Here is a 7,075-nt window from a genome sequence, read left to right on the forward strand (position 1 = left end):
TTAGTTATCAGTGTCTGTGGATGTAGGGGACATGTGGCCATTGCCCATGAAGCATATCCTGAGAAGTTGGTGCCCATTCTTCGACATAGGAGGCAGGTTGCAGCCATTTGGTACCCAGTGAACACTGAGTTGAGAATTTACAGCATCTAGCTTGTTTGACCTATTTGGCAGGATAAGATGCAGAATAGGAATTAGAAATATGGACATTAATAAGGCATTTTACAAACTATAATTTCCATGATTGGAAACTCAATATTACCTAGCAAGAAGCATGTCACATTGCTTGACAAAAACAAAAGATGTAGCATTGTGTTCCAGATGTTGAGCTAGGCCTGAATAGACTTCCACTTCAAATCCAATCATAGCCCACATAACTCAGATCCTTAAGATTTCATCCATTCTCCACGTGTGGAAAGAAAATCTCATGCTTCTAACATTCAAAAGGAAAATTTCTCAAAAGCCAAAGTAATGTGATATTTCATTGAACTACATATATGAACACCTGGAGACCATTCCTCGAGCTTCACTCTAGAGAACAACTTCATAATCCTCGCATCACAGATTCCATTATCTGTTAAAACTATTTTTGAAAAAATTTTTTAAAAAGGTGACAGAATCAAGTCCATACACAATTCTTCATTTACAGTCTAAAGTACTTCAAACATACAATATCTCATGACTTACCAAGAAAGGTCAAATCATATCCAAGAACCACTTTACAATGTTTATTAGCATGGACTTACCCAAAATAAAATTCACCAACTAGTCTTCGATCTTAGGAGATCAATTTCCTTGATCATAATTTAGGAAAAAAAATACAAAAAACTTTAGTTATCACTTTTCACAAGCACTAGACATTCCTAAAGACGGCTACAGCCAATGAGTTACTTCTTTTTTGGGGGGGGGGGGGGGGGGGAGTGTATGATCATGTTGCAATGTAGGTAATGGAGAATTGAATCAGAACACAGCAAGTACACAAAAACTACAACAAGTTGCTGAACAGTTTCCAAAGACATGATCGATCAAAGTACGCTGTTTTGGAAATTGTAGGGAGGGAATCAATTCACTGGGGAACATAGCACGAACAGCCAAGTTTTTGGTATTGAGACTGGCTCCAATGCAACGAGGGGATCTCAGATTCCAAGAGATCAATTGTGTTAGGGGACTCTAGTCCGAGGTACAGACAGATGTTTGTGGCCAGCAGCAAAAAATCACAATGGTGTGTTGCTTCCCTGGTGCCAGGATCAAGGATGTCTCAGAAGGTGCAGAATGTTCTCAAGAGGTCATTGTCCACATTGGAACCAACGACATAGGAAGGGAAGAGGTAGAGATTCTGAAGGGAGATTACAGAGAATTAGGCAGAAATTTAAAAAGGAGGACCTCGAGAATAGCAATATCTGGATTACTCCCAGTGCTACCAGCTAGTGAGGGCAGGAGTAGGAGGATAGAGCAGATTAATGCATGGCTGAGGAGCTGGTGAATGGGAGAAGGATTCACATTTTTGGATCATTGGAATCTCTTCTGGGGTAGAAGTGACCTGTACAAGGACGAATTGCACCTAAATTGGAAGGGGACAAATATACTGGCAGGGAGATTTGCTAGAACTGCTTGGGAGGACTTAAATTAGTAAGGTGGGGGACCCAGGAAGAGAGTGAAGAAAATGATCAATCAGAGACTGGTACAGTTGAAAACAGATGCGAGTCAAACAGTCAGGGCAGGCAGGGACAAGGTAGAATGAATACATTAAACTGCATTTATTTCAATGCAAGGAGCCGAACAGGGAAGGCAGATGAACTCAGGGCATGGTTAAGAACATGGGACTGGGATATCATAATTATGGAAATATGGCTCAGGGATGGGCAGGACTGGCAGCTTAATGTTCCAGGATACAAATGCTACAGGAAAGATAGACAGAGGTGAGAGAGGAGGGGGGAGTGCAGTTTTTGATAAGGGATAGCATTACTGCTGTACTGAGGGAGGATAGTCCTGGAAATACATCCAGGGGAGTTATTTGGGTGAAATTGAGAAATAAGAAAGGGATGATTACCTTATTGGGATTGTATTATAGACCCCCCCCCCCCCCCAAATAGTCAGAGGGAAATTGAGAAACAAACTTGTAAGGAGATCTCAGCTATCTGTAAGAATAGTATGGTAGGGGATTTTAACTTTCCAAACAAACATCGACTGGGACTGCCATAGTGTTAAGGGTTTAGAGTGAGAAGAATTTGTTAAGATTAGATTACTTGCAGTGTGGAAACAGGCCCTTCGGCCCAACAAGTCCACACCAACCCGCCGAAGCGCAACCCACCCAGACCCATTCCCTTACATTTACCCCTTCACCTAACACTACGGGCAATTTAGCATGGGCAATTCAGCATGGCCAATTCAGCTAACCTGCACATCTTTGGATTGCGGGAGGAAACCGGAGCACCCGGAGGAAACCCACGCAGACACGGGGAGAATGTGCAAGCTCCATACAGTCACCTGAGGCGGGAACTGAACCCGGGTCTCTGGCACAGTGAGGCAGCAGTACTAACCACTGTGCCACCGTATTAAGTGTGTACAAGAAACTTTTCTGATTCAGTATGTGGATGTACCTATGAGAGAAGGTGTAAAACTTGACCTACTCTTGGTAATTAAGGCAGGGCAGGTGACTGAGGTGTCAGTGGGGGAGCACTTTGGGGCCAGTGACCATAATTCTATTAGTTTTAAAATAGTGATGGAAAAGGATAGACCAGATCTAAAAGTTGAAGTTCTAAATTGGAGAAAGGCCAATTTTGACGGTATTAGGCAAGAAAACTTCCAAAAGCTGATTGGGGGCAGATGTTCGCAGGTAAAGGGACGGCTGGAAAGTGGGAAACCTTCAGAAATGGGATAACGAGAATCCAGAGAAAATATATTCCCGTTAGGGTGAAAGGAAAGGCTGGGAGGTATAGGGAATGCTGGATGACTGAAGAAATTGAGGGGTTGGTTAAGAAAAAGAAGGAAACATATGTCAGGTATAGACAAAATAGATCAAGTGAATCCTTAGAAGAGCATAAAGGCAGTAGGAGTATACTGAAGAGAGAAATCAGGAGGGAAAAATGGGGACATGAGATAGCTTTGGCAAATAGAATTAAGGAGAATCCAAAGGGTTTTTACAAATACATTAAGGACAAAGGGGTAACGAGGGAGAGAATAGGGCCCCTCAAAGATTAGCAAGGCAGCCTTTGTGTGGAGCTGGAGTTGGGGCAGATACTAAACGAGTATTTTGCATCAGTATTTACTGTGAAAAAGGACATGGAAGATATAGACTGTAGGAACATAGATGGTGACACCTTGCAAAATGTCCAGATCACAGAGGAGGAAGTGCTGCATGTCTTGAAACGCATAAAGGTGGATAAATCCCCAGGACGTGATCAGATGTACCCGAGAACTGTGGGAAGCTAGAGAAGCAATTGCTGGACCTCTTGCTGAGATATTTGTATCATCGATAGTCACAGCTGAGGTGCCAAAAGACTGGAGGTTGGCTAATGTTTAGGGGTGGTAAAGACAAGCCAGGGAACTATCGACCGGTGAGCCGGACATCGGTGGTGGGAATCCCGAGGGACAGGATGTACATGTATTTGGAAAGGCAAGGACTGATTAGGAATAGTCAACATGGCTTTGTGCGTGGGAAATCATGTCTCACAAGCTTGATTGAGTTTTTTGAAGATGTAACAAAGAGGATTGAAGAGGGCAGAGCAGCAGATGTGATCTATATGGACTTCAGTAAGGTGTTCGACAATGTTAACCACGGGAGACTGGTTAGCAAGGTTAGACCTCATGGAATACATGGAGAACTTGCCATTTGGATACAGAACTGGCTCAAAGGTAGAAGACAGAGGGTGGTGGTGGAGGGTTGTTTATCAGACTGGAGGCCTGTGACCAGTGGAGTGCCACAAGGATTCGTGCTGGGCCCTCTACGCTTTGTCATTTACATAAATGATTTGTACGTGAGCATAAGAGGTATAGTAAGTTTGCAGATGATGCCAAAATTGGAGGTGTAGTCGAAAGCAAAGGTGGTTACCTCAGATTACAACAGGATCTTGATCAGATGGGCCAATGAGCTGATAAGTGGCAGATGGAGTTAAATTCAGATAAATGCACGGTGCTGCATTTTGGGAAAGCAAATCCTAGCAGGACTTATACACTTAATGGTAAGGTCCGAGGGAGTGTTGCTGAACAAAGAGACCTTGGAGTACAGGTTCGTAGCTCCTTGAAAGTGGAGTCACAGGTAGATAGGATAGTGAAGGTGTTTGGTATGCTTTCCTTTATTGGTCAGAGTATGGAGTACAGGAGTTGGGAGGTCATGTTGCAGCTGTAGGACATTGGTTAGGCCACCGTTGGAATATTTCATGCAATTCTGGTCTCCTTTCTATCGGAAAGAAGTTGTGAAACATGAAAGGGTTCATAAGAGATTTACAAGGATGTTGCCAGGGTTGGAGGATTTGAGCTATAGGGGGAGGCTGAACAGGCTGGGGCTGTTTTCCTGGAACGTTGGAGGTGAGGGGTGACCTTATAGAAGTTAACAAAATTATGAGGAGCACAGATTGTCTATTTATCCCAAGTCTTTTCCCTGGTCGGGGAGTCCACAACTCAAGGGCATAGGTTTAGGGTGAGGGGGGGGGGGAAAGATATAAAAGAGACCTGAGGGGCAACTTTTTCCACAGAGGGTAGTACATGTATGGGATGAGCTGCCAGAGGAAGTGGTGGAGGCTAGTACAATTGCAACATTTAAGAGGCATTTGGATGGGTGGATGAATAGGAAGGATTTGGAGGGAGATGGGCCAGGTGCTGGCAGGTGGGACTAGATTGGGTTGGGATATCGGGTCGGCATGGACGGGTTGGACCGAAGGGTCTGTTTCCATGCTGTACATCTCTATGACTCTAAGGGATAAACGTTGGTCAAGATGTCACAATTTCTCTTCACTGCTTTTGTCTCAGTTTGGCCATCTCGACACCACCCCTAAAAAAAACACCTTCAGCAGCAGAGCATGCACTCAGTACTACCCCATAGTATTACGAGAGAGAGTTCCACTCAACCTTCGACTTCAGAGGCAAAAGTGTTACCAAATTCAGCTCCCTTACACTATCCAGAATTAAATCTGGAAAAAAAATCAACATCACCAGCAATTGACAGCATCCTATACTGTAATAATGCCACAATTCTCTCCCTAATGGCATTGAGTCAATCCACAGCAGGTGGACTGCAGCGGTTCAAAGAAGGCAGCCGCCCACCATTTTCTAAAGATCAACCAGAGACAGGTAACACATGCTCACTAGCCGCGCCTACAACATAAAAAACAAAAAACAAGTTTCAATCCAGCAAGCAGAGCACACTGACAAAAGAAAGATGAAACAAGCAAAAAAAAAATTGTACTTTGGAGATAATATTACATACAAGATGAGTCTTGTAAGCAGCTCAAATCTATCAGCATCGTTATGAAGAAAACAATTAGCACAATAACCTGTCCTAATGCACACCAAATCGGTACACTCTTCCATAAATCGAAGTTTAAAAGAGAAATTTGTAAGATGATCGGAGTATTCATTTTGGTACGGAGACGTTCCGCAAGCTGAACTGCAAATACAAATAAAGCCTGTGCACTTTTACACGAGATAGCTCACTCTTCAAGACAAAAACTCGACTCCTCCCGACCAACGTTGCATGCAAATAAAAACTAACCAACCTCTACCCTTCTAAAATGACTCAAGAGTATCAGGGGGAAAGCTGGTGTTCCCCGGGATTTAAATTTCCCGGGGCCGAGCCAGAGTTGCTGAATAAGTCATTTCCAGTGCCCGCTGATTGGAGAGTGAGACATAAGCACCTCCCGGAAACTCTACGTCGCTGATTACCTCTGAATATACAATTCTCCTTAAGACTGTTGTAATATATTGTAGTTACGGCACTTTCCAACTGATTCCCCATTGCAAAACAAAACCACTCAGGTTTAGTCATTTACTGAAAGCCATATGTACATTCTGGATGAACTTGAAATGTTGAACAAAGAAAAGTTAGGAGGAGAAAGTGAGGTCTGCAGATGCTGGAGATCAGAGCTGAAAATGTGTTGCTGGAAAAGCGCAGCAGGTTTCAGGATTCTCCTGTTCCTTGGATGCTGCCTGACCTGCTGCGCTTTTCCAGCAACACATTTTCAGCAAAGAAAAGTTAGGGCCTATTTCCACTGGTGGATGTTGAGATATCTCTAACACAAGTCAATAAAGCACAGGGGAGTTCTCCTCTTGGTCAATGTTTGTTCCTCAGTCAAATCACTTTTTTAAAGATATTTTCTGATTAATCTGTTCAGAGATGTTATTACACAGCAGAACCCAGACCTCCTAGCTTACAGCTATTGACACTACCATTGTGCCAAAATAACTCTTACCACATCACTTTTATGATGACTAACCTGATGCTTCAGGAACCTTGCTGACAATACTTTACCATTTTTTCACCCCATTATAGCAACACTGACTGTGATTGATTGCCTCCGTCTGAGCATAGTCTGAGAATTAGGGCCAGATCAACCAGGTGCGATGTTAAAAAGCATTGAATTGATCTGGGAATGCAATTTTATAAATAGGTCAAACCTACCATTATTTCTTTACTTCCTATGAGATTGACTAACTTGATGCTTGGGAAGATGCAACCATATCTTATCACAATGTGACACTGTCTTAAAGCACTCACATAATGTGGACCTTGGACTTACTTGTTAAAGTTCCCATTTCATGTTGTCAGAAGAACCCATGACCTTAACAGAAATATTTTGCTGATATCTTTTAAGCACAACAATTCCTAAAGCTTCAGCATACTATGAAAAATGCTAATGTACTTCACTGTCTGTGTCAACATTCCCATTTAAATGGTTGTCACTTTGATGAAGTGTATCTTGGTACAGCCAAAGGACTAGATTTATTTATACACATTAACATCATTAATTAGGACCGAAATGAATCAAACGCAAGTGAGCAACATTTCTAAAAATACGGTGAAAAAGCACTTTAGATGTAGACTAATGGCCCTCTGAGGATTTATCTGTTTCTTGAGAAGACC

The 7,075-nt window shown here is 42.7% G+C and overlaps 1 protein-coding gene across 1 annotated transcript in view; it reads right to left on the reverse strand.

Moving 5' to 3' along the window:
- LOC122560385 (importin subunit alpha-5-like) overlaps positions 1-5,781 on the reverse strand; it is a 29,325-nt gene extending 23,544 nt beyond the window's left edge. The window contains exons 1-2 of the mRNA XM_043711023.1: positions 5,712-5,781; positions 744-791 (exon numbers count right to left, since the gene is read on the reverse strand). The gene's annotated coding sequence lies outside the window, so the exon portion shown is untranslated. The remainder of the gene's footprint in view (positions 1-743; positions 792-5,711) is intronic.
- Between the last annotated feature and the right edge of the window lie 1,294 nt (positions 5,782-7,075).

The sequence above is a fragment of the Chiloscyllium plagiosum genome, chromosome 21 (genome assembly GCF_004010195.1).
Source record: "Chiloscyllium plagiosum isolate BGI_BamShark_2017 chromosome 21, ASM401019v2, whole genome shotgun sequence".
Taxonomy (NCBI): Eukaryota; Metazoa; Chordata; class Chondrichthyes; order Orectolobiformes; family Hemiscylliidae; genus Chiloscyllium; species Chiloscyllium plagiosum.